The sequence below is a fragment of the Cryptomeria japonica genome, chromosome 1 (genome assembly GCF_030272615.1).
Source record: "Cryptomeria japonica chromosome 1, Sugi_1.0, whole genome shotgun sequence".
NCBI classification, from domain to species: Eukaryota; Viridiplantae; Streptophyta; class Pinopsida; order Cupressales; family Cupressaceae; genus Cryptomeria; species Cryptomeria japonica.
The window spans coordinates 488,883,719-488,902,470 of NC_081405.1; positions in this window are offsets into that span (position 1 = coordinate 488,883,719).

Below are 18,752 nucleotides of genomic sequence, written 5' to 3' on the forward strand. Positions count from 1 at the left end.
TTCTAATGGTTTCATAATAAAGGTTTTCAAAAAATTGATAAACTAAAAAAAAAAATACATAACAAGAAATATATATATTTTTTAAATCACAAAAACAAAACAAAAAAAAAAGGAAAAAATCTATACATACCTAAAAAAAGAAGGGTCAAAACTAAGCTTCTTTCGTAGTTCAATCAAACTTGCTACAGGTGCCAAATCACAGGGGTCCCCCAAAAATCAAGTTTATAAAACCATTAGTTTGGCCGAACTAAGTTTTTTCAGCCTTGGCCATTTGATTTGTTTCTTTCTAAGGGGAGGAACATGATTTTCTTCTCTTGGATCTTCATCAGCATTCATCTTTGAGCCATCATCTTCGACATTGGAGCTTCTTCTTCATTATGAGGGGGATACATTATCTCTCCTTTTTTCTTCTATGGGGGGAACCTTGATTGTACTTATCTGACCAATTCGGTACTTGGGGGCCCACTTGGAGTCCGTCATCTTAGTCACATGTAATACCTTTTTCATTTCATTTTCATCTCTCTCTTTTGGAGAAGGTTTTTTTCCCAAGTGGTTTTTCTCCTTTTCTCCACTTAGAGAGACTTCATTGTTTTGTACATGGGTACCTAATCAAGTCTTTGTTGTTTGGACCCATTTTGCATTCATGCATTGATTTTTTCTAATCACCCTAAGTTTCACTTAAAGGGGGGGGGGGGGGGGTGTGGTTAGAGTATATTTTAGTTGTGCACCTAGTTTAGCTATTATGCATCAATTTTAGCTAGAGTTGATCTTTATTTAGCTCCTCATGCTTGCACTTTAGTTCTCCTAAATTTAGTTCTATGCTTTTTTTATAAGAACCTTATTGTACAATTGTAATTCATCCTGTAATTCTATTTTTTTTTTTTTGAGTAATATATCATTCATTTGTATAGCTCTCGTTTGTGGAAGGTGTTCTTGTTTGCATTTGATCTTGCATGCTTGTGTTGTAAAATTTAACAGTGGTAAGTTTGTGATGGAATGAAAATTGTCCGCATTTGTGAGATACTCTAAATTCACATGAAAAGAGTGACAATATAACATTTAATTAGTATTATCATGATTTTACAATCCCTCCATCTTTTATTCCTTAGAGTCTGTACGTCATTTTCATGTATTTTTGTACAATATGATATTTTGCTTATTTTTTTATGCTTTATAAATGAACAGTTAACATAAAAGTTGGAAAAAATTAATTGATAAATATGTTTTCCTACATTTTAGATGCCAAGATCAATCAAATAATATAATCTACATCAATTTTAACCATCACCATCCCATAAGCTTTGGGCTCTCTTTTTTTTTTATTCAAAGAGGGGTAAAAATTTATTCAACATAAAGAGAGTTACAAAGAAGGAAGGACCAACCACCCAATAGAGAAAAGAGCACTGCACAACCCTGCCATTATCCACTAAATGATCCAACATGTGAGACAATTCTAGGAATATTTATATATTTTTTCCTTTTGCTTTGGTGTATCTTAGAGTTCAATCTGCGAGAACTCTTTATTATATTCCCTTTTTTGTGATTCTTGGTCCATTATTTTGATTAAAATTTAGAAATACTTTTCCAATACAAATGTTGTAAGAGCTAGAGGAGAATGTCTACTCAGCTAAGAATTTTTTAGTATTTGGCAGTGCTAAAATTATTAAAATACATTACCTAATGCATTACACTCCTCATAAATTCATGGGGAACCAAGGTTTGATGGAATTTCTTATAGGTCTATAAGACTATAAGGTCACACAAGAAACATACTCAAAAGAATTACATTGAGCAATTAACATACAAATCATTGGGTGAAGCATAGAACAACAAAAACTTATTTAATTAAATAACAATCCATACAACTGATGAGTGAAGGGCCCATTACTTTGTTCAGTATTTTTCACAATAATTTGTCCAAAATTTTACCCCATAGACAAAATATGTAATAGTTTTCATTAGTAGATAAAAAAAAAAAAAGATTTGAGATAGACTAATAAACAAGGAATTATGTTTATTCACAACTGTTGCCATAAAATTGTTATATGGTAAGGTTTGAGATAGACCAATATACAAGAAACCGTATTTATTCACAACAGTTGTCATAAAACTATTATATGGTAAGATTTAAAATAGGCCAATATACAAGAAAGTATGTTTAAATATCCACAACTGTTGTCATAAAACTATTATATGGTAAGGTTCAAGATAGGCCAATATACAAGAAACTATGTTTATTCACAACATTTGTCATAAAATTGTTATGTGGTAACATGTGAGATAGGCCAATTGTATGTAGAAAATTGTGAATGTAAACTAAAACAAATTGAAAATATAAACTATACAATCAAAAAACACATATTTCAACCACACTCTAGATTAGGATGCTAAGAAGGAAGAAAACTAGATAAACAAAATAAAACTAATTAAAGTACAAACTCTAATATTCCTTCTTTGATTTGGTAGTCCCTCGATTTGATGTGTGCTTTCTCTATGATAGATACTCTATTATGCTCCATGATAGTGAGTGAAAAATGGATTAAGCTAAAATGAGATGCAAAGATGGATGCTAAATGTATATGAATGTGCAAAGGGTGAGTAAGCATTTCTACATTATGAGGGTCTGAAAGTGAAAGTGGATGGATTGTGATGGAAAATGAGGGGTTTAAATTGGCTCAAATGAGAGATAAAGTGGCATGAGAAGGAGACATGTGTCCCTAAGAAGGGCATGTGTCATGGATGGGAATGACATGTGTCCTTGAGAGGGACATGTGTCATTGGAAGAAATGACATGTGTCCTTGAGAGGGACATGTGTCATTGGAAGAAATGACATGTGTCCTTGAGGACACATGCCCATTTGGGAATGAAACACCCAAATTGGAAGGTTCCATTCCAAAAGAGATTTCAAAAGAATGATAATCCCATGTTTTAGGGTATTTGGGATATTTTCCTAAATTTTAGGGAATTCCCCCAAATTCAAAATGATTTCCCAAATTTTAGGAAATTTGAGATATTTTGGGAATGTGCACAAATATGGTGAGGGTAAAGGGATATGGTTGACTAAAACCCTCAGTTAGTTAGGTGGGTGAGGTTGGAGGAAGGGTTAAATGGGGGGTTAAGGTTAGGAGACATGTTGGGGAATTGAATTAATTAATTAATTCAATGAGAGAATTGAGAGGAAAGGGTCGACATGAAATAATCAAATGCAAAATTTGACATATTTAATAGAGGAAGGGTCAAATTTAACTAATTAATTAGTTTTAATTAATTAATTAGTTTTAATTACCACTTAATTAATTAAAAATAGACTATAACATAATTAATAAGATTAATTAGCTAGAGACAAGAAACACCTTGATTAATTAAATAATGCATAATTTTTTATTAAATAGCACCCAAGATAAGCAAATTCAATTAATTAAATTAATCAAATTTAGGTGTCTACATTTTTCCCCTCTTTGTGATGGCGCTAATATAGCGTCAATGCGAAGATAATAAGACACCGATGAATTGAAGAATGGAGAAAAAGAAGGAAGGACAAGAAATAGACTCACTAGGTGAGAACAATGCCTAAAATGATGATCGCGGGAGGAAATAGCAAGAAAAATGGTCCCAGAGGGAATGAGATGGTAAAACATAGGGCTTTGGAAAGCCCTATATTAGCAAATTTGAAAAAATTACTATTCACTTTTATTGCACATGAGAGAGAATTTTGAGTGATTTAGAGCCCTTTTACATTTACCTTGCGCATTTGAGAGCTTTAGTAGTATTGGATGAGATGACAACTAGGGAGATCTTGAAACATTGTATGAATGTGGTGGCGAGTGTTAGGAAGAATGAGCGACTCGATTATGGGGTATGTCTCAAAAAACTTGAGCTTTGGTTTAGTTTTTATACATTTATGAGTGTAGATGTATAAAAATGACCATATTCCTAAATGAATATGCTTTGCTACTTGTTTGCTCTACTACAAAAGTGGAAGAAATATGCTCTCCCCTTAACTAGGTGATCAAAAATCCAGACCACTCTTACGCTTTTAGTGTTTATTATATTAAATCCTTTAGCAAGCCTGCCTTCTCGAGGGGTTGAAAAACTCTTAAAGCTATTCTTTGGCCGGTGTGAAGGGAATGACCTAAGTGGGGAATGGATTTGAAGCCAAGTGTTCCAACCCACTATAATCAAAAGTGGAGGTTGACAAAAGTCCCTTCAATGGTTTTGCTCAGTGGTTAGTCTTCCCCCAGTATCCTTGAGATATGTAAAGCCTTTGTTCTAAAGGTTGGGAAGCCTCCCGAGGGAGTTTATCACTGAAGACCGAACATGAATTTTGATTATGAACTTTAGCATAGAAACTTTGAGCTGAGTCAGTATCCAGACATTTGTAATATCATAGTGCAAGGGTGGGGAAGAATCCACCCCCAAGATCGCTCACCATATATCTCCCAAGATAACTACTCAATTGTGAAGCAATTCACTTTGACTTAATTTTTGGCAAAAGGCAAAAAAATGAGCACCCCCTAGGGGGTGACATGGCTGTTTGAGTTGATGGAGTATCGAGAATAGTGGGCTATGATATTACTTATGACCCTTGAATAAAGAGTCTGACTGAATTGTATGTTATTGTATCTAAACCTATTAAAACATTGGGGATTTGAACACATCCTCGCAAAACATACACTCATTGTTTAGAATAAGAAAAATGGTTGCTTCTTTTGTGTCGTGCTTTCAGTTGTTACTTCAGAAAATCATCCATCATCATTGAAAACTAAAAATAACGTTCCAAAATTTGCAGAAAAACAACCAAGTCGAACTATCAGGGCAGTTTAGTGCATAAGAGTAACTTCTTAGCGCATGGAAACCATCCTTTAGCACATTCAACCTTCACCTTAGCACATTAAGTCTTAACATTAGTGCTTCATAGAAATCCAAAACTAATAGTTTAAAGTAGCGCCTTTTCCAAATAGTCTGGCGCATTGAAGCATCGGTTTAGTGCGTGGAGATCAAATATTAGTGCATAGAGACCAACAGTTAGCACATTAGCAACCCATATAAGCGCATAAACTTTTAGACCAAAACAAAATCAAAGCAAACCAGTTAGCGCGTCATAGGGGGCAGTGTGGCGCATAGGGTCTTTTCTCTAGTGCATTGAGGAAATTCTGTAGCGCATTGGATTTCTATCCTAGCGTGTGGCAAAAACTAATAAAATAGGGGGCAAAACAGAGGCTATTTTTGACAAATCTGAAAACCATTTAGGGAGTTTTCCTTCCTCAGCCTGAACTTCATCAAACAGAGTATCAAAACCTATTCTCAAAGAAAGTTCTTCATAAAACAAAGTTGTCAAAATCTAAAAACTAGTCGCAAGATAAAACACATTTCTCCTATCAAAATCAGGAAACCTCATCACAAGCATCAATGGGTCCTTCAATCAAAAGGGATTTCTATCCAAAAACATACTTGTTTTAAACTCCAAGTTGTCAAATCGAGTTTCCATACCAGGGAAGCTCTTATTCCACATCATTTGACATGATTTGTCATGAGGGGGCATCTAAACCTTCATTTGATAAAGTAAAACTTGCGTTTCCAAACAAGATAACTAAATCCAAAACAAATCAAAGGAAACCATTGATCACTTGTGCATGATTAATCCTCATATTCTGAGAAGAAAGAGTATTTATCATAACACTAAGTTGAGGAAACAACAACCCATTTCTCTGAAACTTGCCAAATGGAATAAATTTTTATACATCAATCGCCAACTCTTCAAATCTCATCGAACATTCCTTCATCATATCTGCTTATACCTTCAAAATAAAACCAACAAATTTGACAAGGAACCATTAAGGACTAGAACATTATTGCAAAAATCAGCATTCACTCAACGCCTAAATCAAGGAGGAAAGATCAATATGACTTTCTTTCCTGAAGAGTGCATCACTTAAAATATACCTCGATTTGAACCACTAACTCCTGAACAAAACATCGAAGAAGAGTTCATTCCTTTTATCACAGAAAGATTCTACTAGATGCCTGATGTTACTCACTCTCAGCAAAACAAACAAAGGGAAATAGAGCCAGAGTTCAACATGGAGTGAAGGTTATCAAATCCTTTCGACTTCCAAAATCTAGAAGATATGGAGATCACTGAAGAACTCCTTCAAGAATGCCAAGAAAGTGCTTCATTCCAAAGACACATGGAAAGACTCATAGAGTTTGACAAAGAAAATTATCTACTCATGCTCGTGAGCAAAGGAGTTAGAATTCTAGAAGACTTAGATTCCAATACCTTTAGAATGAGGTCTAACCTCTACACTTATCAAGAACAACAAAGAGAAGAAGACCCAGGTTACACTAAGAAAAACATACCCGAACAAAACATACCAGAGCAGAATATACCCGAGCAAAACATTCTGGAGCAAAACATACTACTACACATGCCATACCAGTTTAGAACCAATAGAAGAGAAGAACTCTTCCCTTGGCAAATGAATGCACCCTTGGTTTCTCTTACATAGCAAATGCGAATGCTACAAAGACAAATGCAAGACATGCAACAAGGATCAACAGTATGATATTCATTAAATGAAATTTGTCCTTATCCTTTTGATAGACGGTTAAAAATGGTACCTTTTCCCCCAAACTTAGATATTCCCAAATTTGACAAATGTGATGGGAAAAGCGATCCTCATGATCATGTTCAAAAATTTTGTACCATGAGTCTTGAATTTTCTCATGATGACACCTATTTGATGAGGTTATTCCCAAGAAGCTTGGGAGGGCAAACAATGGAATGGTTATCCAAAATCACACCTCCTATCAGATCTTTTGATGAATTAGTCAACAAATTCATAACTCAATATTCCTACAACATTCAACATGCTATCACTATGCTAGATGTCTGTAACACCAAGTAGAAAAATAATGAAACATTCATGGTATTCCTTCAACGTTGCACCAAGTAGAAAAATAATGAAACATTCATGGTATTCCTTCAATGTTGGTGATGTATGGTTTCGAGATATCCTCGCAATGTACCCGAAAAAGAAAAAATGGAAATTTTCATCAACAACTTGAATAGTGAGATGAGTTACATACTCAAGATACAATACATACCATCTTTTGCCAAATTAATTGAAAATGGCATCCAAGTAGAGGAGGCATGTGTCAAGAAAGGAACATTTAAATTCTTCAAAGAAGGAACAAATTCATCAAACTACAATAATCAAAATAACAACAACTTAGACAAATCTAGGTTCTAGACCAGAAACAAAAACGCTGGAAATGAAGGCAGAAATGAATCAAATGATACAAAATCCAAGCAACCAGTGCTAGCATTATCAGGTAATCTTCAAGCTACAAAGAATCCAAAAGGTGCTAACCAAGGCACTAACACTTATGCACCAAATACGAATCAAGATAAACTCAACACAAACAACACCAACAATACCCAAAGCAATAACACCAATCGATGACCTAATACAAATTCATGAGGTAAAAACAATAACTTTCCAAAACGCGTTTACACACCACTAGGGTAATCATTAGAGTCAGCATTCAGAGAACTTCTGGCAAACAAAATTATCTCCTTACTAGCGATCAACAACTTTGAGCCACAAATCAAACCACCCAGATGGAATGAATCACACTTTTGTGATTTTCATCGCAACAAAGGTCATCAAACAAATGATTGCATGAGACTGAAAAACATTGTTCAAGACATGATTGATAGAGGTGATTTAACAGTCGATGGTCTCAAGACAAACAGTGACCATGAAGCCTTTAAGAATCCTCTTCCAAACTACAACAAGGATGGAGCTTCAACCTCAAACAATACACTTGGAGCTTGTATCAATCACATATACAATAACAACATCAATCATATATCAGCTGAAGATAATCAAGTAAACGTCATCATAATCAAAGACAAGCATGAACATGAATCCCTCAATGTAACAACTAGAGCTCAAAAATATGTCTTGAAGGGGCATACATCAACAAAAAACACCATACCCAAAATTCAATATGATCTGGCCAGTCGACTACGTAAAACTCCTACTCAAATATTTATACTGGAGTTGTTAAGACTTTTGCCAAAACACAAGGACATATTGGAGCAAGCATTATTGGAAACAAATGTACCTCAAGATCTGGATGCTGACAAATTCCAAGCCATGGTGGCTCACATGATAGGGCCTCATAACCAAGTACCTTCTCAAAGCACGATAATATCTCATTAAGCCATCCACACAATACTCCACTCCACATTGAAGTCATGGTCTATAAACACCAAGTTAAATGAGTATTAATAGATGGAGGAGTTGGACTCAATATCCGTACCTTGAAACTTATCCATGCATTAGGCTTCTCTGAGGAGTCTATTGATCCATGCAAAAAGATCACTATCAAAGCATATGATGATGAGGAAAGATTATCCAAAGGAATAGTAATGTTGCCAATTCAATTAGAACCAATACAAAAGGAAACTACGTGCCAAGTCTTAGACATAGACCTCACATATAATATCTTATTGGGTCAACCATGGATACATGAAATGCAAGCAGTACCTTCCACTTATCATTAGTGTGTTAAATTCCCCTACAATGGACATGATATTTCTATATCAGCAGATCATAACCCTTTTCAACATTGTAATGCTATGGGGGCAGCCCAAGACAACCTGGTTCCACATAACAAAGAAAAACAAAATTCCTTAGCACCAGATCTTCAACAAGAAAAGTCTAAATCACTATCTATGGATTTCAAGCAAAAAATAAAAATCAAAGAGCAAGGCATGGGCAAATACTCTTTGGAACCTTTGTGTTTAGCCAACTTACCAACATCAACTAAATATCATGGATTACCTACAACATCAACACATCAAACAACACAACCCATCACCAAGTTTGATGGAAAATTTATCCAACTAGGCACTCTAGAACATGAAACAGAAGAAAAAAACATCCTTAGCTGGCTATACAAGGATGACGAAGATAATGACAGAATAGCTACTATGGAATTAGCTATACCCACACACCTATATGGAAAAGGCTACTTGATCATGCAACAAATGGGATACAATGGAAAAGGACCTATCGGCAAAACATGAGGAAGGCGTCGCAAAACCTTTAGATTCTCCTTCACAATTCAGTAAAGACAAAACATGATTGGGCTATGAACACCTTCTACCACCAAGGAAGACACCAAGAAAATACCAAAAACCTCAGTGGAAACCCAAGAAAAAATACAAGGAGGACTCTTGGCAGGAAGCACTATTTGAGTCAGCAGAGACAATACGCAAAGAATGTGAATATCAAGAATGAAAGCAGCATCAAGAGAAGCTCATCATTCAAAAGAAGGGAGCATCTACATAAGTACATCATGTTCAAGAACCAATATCCAACAAAGAAGAATCACCTTTTGATAGCATCATTCCTCCCCGAGGAGAGACAGTATATGAGCAAATGCAAAGAGTGGAAGCAGGATCTGACATAGGATCAGAGAAAACTATCAGACGTGTATCAATCATCAAAGACTTGTTTTCACCCTACAACATACCAGTCCACAACACTGTCAGAATATGGGATAATACCTCAGAGACTGATTCAAATGAATATGAATGGGGCAGTTGTTCCAATATTGCTGAAAATGATAGTCATACACCCATATCTTAAGAAGAACACAACACATAACCTAGACTACTTGAATTTGGTCCAAAGAATATCTCTGATGCCACAGAAAGTGAGCAGCAACATTACAAGCAAGTTTACATGGAAGATGGTACCATCGAAGACCTCAAAAACATCCTTAACTTCTTTAATACCCTGACCAACCACAATGATACCTCCATCCTGACACTTACAACAATTGAACTTGATCCGCCTAATGACTCCTTACCACTTGTCTTTCCTGACCTCATAGACTAGGACGAACTTGAAAACCATGACATACCAATTTTCCCAAATGATGAATCCATTATCCATTACTTATGTACCATTAACCCAAAAATAGACTCTACCAGTGAACAAAGTAACGACATCTGCAATCAGGGGAGTGCCAAGTCTCTTAGTCACAAAAGTGAACAAAGTAAAGGATCTACTGCTGAAAACCAGTCAATGGAAGCAATAGATCACAAAAAAGTAAAAATAAAGGACGCATCTGATGGTGAAAACCTTTTTAAAGCACCTAAAGATGGGAGACTTGACACTCTTCCTGAACATTATCAGGAGCGATCACCCATATTGATTGAGCCCACTCAATCAATCAACGTTGGTACTACAGAAGCAACCAAAAACATACACCTTGCAAAATCTTTGACAGAGGAAGAAAGATTAGAGTTTATCAAATTTTTCAAAGAAAAGCAAATCGATTTTACTTGGTCATATGCAGATATGCCCAGGCTTGATCCATAACTAATTATGCATCACTTGTCTATTACTCCTAGAGCTAAGCCAATCAAGCAAAAATTGCGAAAGATGAATCCACATGTAGCACTCATGGTCAAAGCTGAGTTGAAGAAACTATTAGACGTCAGATTTATCCATCCTATCGACTATGCTGAAAGGATTTCCAACACTGTACCAGTTTCCAAACCAAATGGAAGTATAAGAATATGCACTGATTTTAGAGATGTCAACAAAGCCTGCCCAAAGGATGACTTTTCTTTACCCAGTATTGACATAATTGTAGACCTTATAGCAGGCCATGCAATGCTATCAATAATGGACATTTTTTTGGGCTATAATCAAATCGAGATAGCCCTGGAGGATCAAGATAGAATAGTGTTTACCTGTCCTTGGGGAATGTACTATTAGAATGACATGCCTTTTGGCTTAAAGAATGCAGGGGCAACTTATCAACGAGCGATGACAACAATCTTTCATGATATGATGCACACCTTCATGGAAGACTATGTGGATGGTTTACTAGCTAAATCATTTACTTGGGCAGAACATCTAGACATACTAGAGAAAATATTTGATAGGCAAGTTAATAGGCTACATAGTTTTAGTTAAGGGTATTGAAGTAGATCCAACGAAGGTACAAGCCATAATGGAAATGCCACCACCAAAGAATATCAACCAACTCAGATCTCTACAAGGATGACTCCAATCAATCAGGTGATTCATTACTCAACTAGCAGATAAAAGTCTAACATTCAACCATCTGCTACACAAAAATGTACCATTTAGATGGTAAGCCAAATGTGCAGAATCATTCTATCAAATCAAGCAATACCTGATGAACCCACCAGTTCTAGTACCACCAATAGCAGGGAAGCCACTCATTCTCTACATTTCAACAACAAATATATCATTGGGGGCATTATTAGCATAAGAAGATCAACAAGGCAAGGAACGAGCTATGTATTACATCAGCAGGACATTAAATGGATATGAACTCAACTATGCATTCATTGAGAAAGCTTGTCTGATAGTGGTATTTGCCTCTCAAAAGTTTTGACATTACATGCTAGCGCATACAATCAAGCTCGTAGCAAAAATTGATCCACTCAAATATTTACTTAGCAAAACAGCTCTTACAGGTAGATTGGCTAAATGGGCCATGATTCTCAGTGAATTTAAGATCCACTACATAGAGCGACAAGCCATCAAGGGACAGGAAATTGCAGATCAACTAGGTGAAGCACTGCTTCCTGGAAAACAATCAATGGAAATCAAATTTCCAAACAAGGATGTTCTTACTATTTCCACACAACAATGGACCCTATACTTTGATGGATCCTATACTCAACATGGCTTAGGTGCTGGCATTTTGTTCATCACTCCTAAAAGGCACACCATACCAAGATAATATAGGCTCATGTTTCCATGCACAAATAATGTTGCTGAATATGAGGCACTAGTCATAGGCATCAAAATGGCAGTAGAATGGAGAATCACAAAACTAAAAGTCTACAGAGATTCACAACTGGTTATAAATCATATCAACAATGACTATTAGACGAAGGATGACAAGCTGCTACCCTACAAAAGAATGGTGGATGATTTCAAACAATATTTTATACATATCACCTTCAAGCAAATACCAAGGTTGAATAATAGAGCAGTCAATGCAATGGCTACTATCACTTCATTGCTACAAATTCCAGAGCAACAAAGTCATTACGAGTTTCTGGTAGAGCAACTGTTCTCCCCAACCTATGACCATTCTGAATCCCATGTTATTTATGCCTTGACCAGTTCTGACTCTCCATTATACGGACTGATATATGACTATCTAAAAAGAAATATCCTCCCCATTGACCTATCTCGAAACCAAAAATGCAACTTTATCTGGCAAGTGTCCCGTTATACTCTCACTGTTGATACTTTGTATCGTCGAGGTCTAGATGGTACTCTTCTTCATTGCCTTTATCGTAATGAATTTGATTCCACTTTATAAGAGCTTCACAAAGTTATCTGTGGCATACATTCAAGTGGTCCTACTCTTGCTAAAAAACTTCTAAGAATGGGATATTACTAGCCGACAAAGGAAACATATTCTTATCATTTTGCAAAAAAGTGTCCAAAATGCCAAATCCATGGCAATCTTATACATGCACCAACACAGGAACTGCAGCCATTCACAACATCCTGGCCCTTTTGCCAGTGGGGACTAGACTTAGTTGGAAAAATTTATCCTTTATCTTCAAATGGACACAAGTTCATTATAACTGCAACCAAATATTTTACCAAATGGATTGAAGTGGTCCCCATGACCACAATAACTAGGAAACAAATCGCATCTTTATCCTTAATTATCTGATATGTAGCTATGGAATTCCAAGTTCCATCATCACAAATAATGGATGACCTTTCAAGAACCAAGATGTGAGAGAACTATATGAAAAATTCAAAATCCAACATCATTTTTCCACACCTTACTACCCACAGAGGAATGGTTAGGCAGAAGCATCCAACAAAACAATATTGAAAATCCTAAAGAAAATAGTGAATGATGTAGGCAAAAAATGGCATGTACAACTCAATCCAGCACTTTGGGCATATAGAACTAGCATACGCACACCAACGGGAGCTACACCATATTCATTGGTGTATGGATCAGAAGCAATTTTACCCCTGGAGGTCAAAATTCCATCTCTCAGAGTCTCTTTTAAAAGCCTAATTTTAGACGAAGAATATCGAGTCAACCAACTGCAAGAGCTTAAACTTCTAGATGAAAAATGACAACATGCCTACACTCACCTCAAAGAATATTAGCAACGCATGTACATAAGCTACTACCACAAGGTCATTCCCATAATTTTTTAAATTGGTGATCTAGTACTCAAGGAAAATCCTAGAAATCAGCAAGATTGGGAAAAGAAAGGGAATTTTGAACCTAACTGGTTAGGTCCCTATGTCATCATATCAGCCTATGGATCAGGTGTTTATCAACTAACAACTTTAGAAGGAGATGTGCTTGATGAACCAACTAACAACATCCATTTGAAGAAATACTACACTTGAGCAGTCTAATGCATGGAAAAATTAAAAAAAATCAAAAAATCAAGAAAAAACAAATAAAAAGGTACAATAAAAGCAACTGGTGAAAACCTGGCAACAGGCACTACTGTGAGCGGACAACTCCTCTATCTATATTTACTACCAAGCTGTTATATCCCCAGTCAAGAACTATCGGCCATCACCCGATATTTTTATCGCATTATCCAGGACATACTTAGCATAGTCAATATCCTAGTTTATCCACATATCCTTTCATCGTATCCCACCATGGCTTGGTAATCACTATACATATCCACATTAAGAGTAAAACTTGACTAGGGGCAGCATTGATCAAAACTTGCGGTAAACTCAGACAATCATATCCAACAAACAAATCAGTAGTCACAAAACTAAACATTGATCACTTAACAGATTCACAACTCATGATGGATGATTTTTTGAGGTATCAAATGTTTGCATTTTACACGAAGTTTTGACTATTTTGCACTTAAAAACTTTTTGAACTATTGGATCCTCTACATTCTCTCAACGATGCATCTAGCTAGAGAAAGTCATGGAGCCTCCAATATCTTTTTAGTTTTCTATCTGTGAGGCGATTATTTGTACTGTGCAAATGCTTGTCTCAAGACGTGATTCAAAGCATATCACTGAAGACATGAATCCACTTTGCACATACAAATGGTTTAATCTTATCTGTTTATATGCAATCCACACTTAGGTCATCCTCATTCAATTATACCTTGATGCTTGTGCCATTTTGCAAAATCAAAAATCATGTAAATTTTTCTCAAGTCATTATGGTTCAATTATACCATTATGCTTGTATAAATTTTCAACATATCCCAAACAAATCAATGCTCAATGATGATACTTACAAAGAAGGCAAAAACATGTGACTATACAGGGATGACAAATGCAAAATGAGGATGCTCAAATTAGTTGCATACCATTTTACAATTAGTTGCATATCATTTTACAATTAGTTGTGCACAACATATCATTATCATACATCTCATCTTCAAGATACATCTCACAACATATCATTATCATACATCTCATTTTCATGATACATCTCACAACATATTATTGTCATACATCTAATTTTCAAGATACATCTCATACATCATGCATAATCACATCATATTCATCACATATCAAATCACATGCATCTATCTAAGCATTGCATCATCATCATCATAGAAGCAACAAAATCATATAGAAAGCATCATCCATAAAACATCAAATGAGGATCGAAGAAAATGGTGTCATATATATATATATATATATATATATATATATATATATATATATATATATATATATATATATATATATATATATATATATATATATATATATATATATATATATATATATATATATCTCAAAAATGATCAATGTGAAAAATATGTCATGTCTGTGCCAAATACAACAAAATGATCAAAATACAATAGAGACAACGTCTCTCAAGTATGACTATCTCCCAAGGGTGATGGTCTCGCAGCAGATGTCCCAACACTAGAATCCCTAGGTAGATCCTGATGAACAGGCCCTATCAAACCTCTACTCTTTGTCCTCAACCCGGTCTCCCTGGATCGACTGGATCTCGAAGCTATGAAACTCGAAACTTGGCACTCCCTGGGAACCACATCCTCATAATGCCTCCGGTAGTACTCCACCTCCTTGGCTCTCAAAGCCACCTCTCTCAAGGTATCTCTCATCGAGCCACCCATCACTCCTCTCTCCAAATCCTCTACTTGAGCCTCAGATCGACCCAACCACTCCAAAACTGTATCCTGCTCAGTGGTCAGCTATGTAATCTACCACTGATGTGCCAGTAATTGTGTCTGTAGGTGCTACACTGATAACTGTAAGGACCTAATCTGAGTGTTCTCCTGATGGGTCAGAATCCAAATTTGGAGGGGTACCTGCGAAGTGGTTCCCCCTATCCCTCTACCTGTCCTCAGCGTTGGTGGGGGTAGAACATCTAACTTCCTCCTCTGTGTCGGTCATCTAAACTCATCAGCCCCTCCCACCACCTCTATCACCTCTCCTATCCTCTCCTCACCCCCAGTTCCAATAGCCAAGCCTCCTCTCCCTCTATCCACCACAGCGCGTCGTACTTCTCTCTCCACTTGAATCCCTTTGTCACCACCATCTCCACCCTATGTCACTATGTCCTCTAGGACCAACCCCCACGCTACTGCCAGTCCCTTCGACCCATGGTTGGGACATAAGAAACCACCTATGAATCCTGCCAGTACTAATGGAAGCGGAGCGTAATCCAAATCTATGAACTTGTGTTAGGGGATCTCATATCCGCAAACCATATCATCCTATAGAATCCAACAGAGTGCCTCTATCCCACCCTCCTTTGTCTACTCATAAGGTAACAATGCTCCTACCATAGGAATCCACAGAATCTAGTAGCAATCCTCTAGTGTCACTATGATCTCACTAGTGGCCAAATGAAAGGTGTTCATGCCACTATGCCACCTCTCGACCAACGCTGTCAACCAACCTCGGTTAATGATAAACTAGGGTATCTCTAACAAAAAGGATAGGCCACACCTCTCAATGATATCCCTGTCAGCCTATGTCAATCGTGGTATCCACAACCACGGTCTTGGAAATCCCTCTCACGACTGAACAACCCCAAGTCGCTCCTATCAAAAAAAAAAAAAGTCCTATATCAGTTTCCTCATCAATTCAATTCATATCAAAATCAGATTCATATCAACTTGAAACATTGAAAATATAATCAAGTTCCACAAGGGTGAACTCACAAAGTTGGTTCCCACTTTTTGGTATGTCCTGATTTTTGCTGAAATCATACATTTTTAAAAAAATATAATGATTTAAGCTTTAAGAGGTTCCAATTTAAGTAATTAATTGAAGAGAGTTAAATCAAAGGCTCTTAGATCAAAATTTCTTGGATAGAACCTCTCTACTTCTAAATCATACTTGCAATGGAGTCTCTTTTGCATCTATCAAATGCTGATAGAAAACCAATTTTACATTAGCTTTTGGGGGGTCAAATTAATTCATTTAAAAGTTTTTTTTAAAAGTATTTATTCCTTATTATAATAATTCCAAATAGTATAACTTTTAATATATTTAATTTCATTAATATATTTTTATTTTATTTCTTATGAATGTAGGTTTTTCACCGAACATGAACTTCTTTGTTCAATGCATTGGGAAAAATAGTAAACTAATTCAAAAAAATTCTGAAAAATATCTATGCACTAGGTATTGATGTTTTCTTTCTAATAAAAATAGAAAATTGAATTTTGATATATATAGAACAAGTTATGTGTTCAAACGTACACCTATATCTAAATTATAATTAGTCAAACTTCAAAACTTAATAAAATGAAAAATATTCAACATATCACTATCAAACCAACTACATGCCCTGGGTATTGATGTTACAAACCAAATTTGAAAATAATTAAGTTTTTATCATTTATAGAAAAAAAAATATACGTTTCTGGATACACATCACTCTTAAAAAATGTTGTTTGCTATAAAAAACTACTTTTTGAGGGAGATGGAAAAATCAATAAAAAATTTATTCAAACAAATTTGAAAAAAATATATTTAGAATCTACAAACAAGATGTTAAAAAATACTAGTTTATATCATCTTCAAATTCTTAACAGTTTAAAAGTTATAGGTGTCGGAAAGTGAAAGTTTTTTTCAAAATATTCATATAAGTGTCAAAGTTGGTCAAAAAGTGGGAACTAGTATTCTGAATTCACCCACAATCATATCAACTTGTAAAATAACTCAAGTTTCACATTCATATCATCTTGTAAAACAACTCAAGTTACACATTCACATCAACTTGTAACACAACTCAAGCTCCACAACCCTATCAACTTGTAAAACGACTCAAGTTCCACATATATATCAACTTGAAACAATGCATATCAAATCAAATTCATATCAAAACATCCATATCAAAATTCACATCATATCCAATCACCATCAGATCAAAATCAACTTGAAACATTGCAAATCAAATCAAGTTATATCGGAACTCATATTGGACAACTTATCAAAACAATGACAACAGACACACAGACTGCCACTTCGCACTTATCCCCGAAAAACTGGCAAAAACCTACCTATTTTTTCTTCATCCAAAATCCCACTTTACCCAACATTTTCCACTCATGCGCTACCCTATCCTATCTACGTGCCACCAAAACTACCCTAAGAGCTACAACCCCATATGCGCTATCTTATCTTGGCCCTGCACTACACCATTAACCCTATGCACTAGGGTGTACTTATGCACTATCCTACACTACCCATGCGAGCCCCTGCTAACCCTATGTGCTAGGTATTTCCTACATGCTACCCTTTTCTTCCTATACTCTTCCCTATATTCCCGATGCGCTAACCCAACCCTAAGCTCTACCCTAACTCACCACTGCAATATCCTAATCTACCCGGATGCTACCCTATTTCATTAAACTCTATGTGCTACACAACCTATCGTATGCGCTACAGTTTAACCCAGACGTCCTAAACCATTAAATTCGCATGGAAAAATTCAAAAACATGATAAAAAATGACAAAACAAAAATTGAAAAGGGGTAAAAAATGATGACTTACTTGTGGTCCATATGTGGTGGGCCTCTAATACCTCCGCACGCTCTTGAATCGATGAGAAGTAAAAAGAATCGACATTTTATCTTTTTCTCCAAATGTCACTTTCTCCAAAGTCAGTAAAGCACAAATGAGACAAAATAAATTACTTTTTCCCTTTTATGCGTAAATGAAAATTAGGGTTGCATGGACTAATATGTAAATTGCTCGTGGTCTCATATCAAACACTCATTATCGGGAGATGAATCAACTTATCACATTCAACATAGACAAAAATTTAAAATGCAATCAAAACACATCAAATTTTTAAAATTTTGATTCATCTCCAGAGGGGGCATTATCAACATCATTTATCAAAATCTGGGGCACGACATGAACATCTCAACAAGACATCACACTGATCATAACCAAATCATGACGACACATCATTTTCTTTGAATCAACACGTGCACACACATCACTTCAAAGAGGGGCAAAATGTAGATGTATAAAAATGACTGTATTCCTAAATGAATATTTAATGTTCATTTTATTCTCATTCCTCTATTTTAGTTAAATCTAATTTAATTAAATCACCACATTCTTCTATTTAATTAAATAAATTATTCAATTTATTTATTTAAATTCACTTAAGCCCTTTATATCATTTGATTGAATAAATCATTTTATTT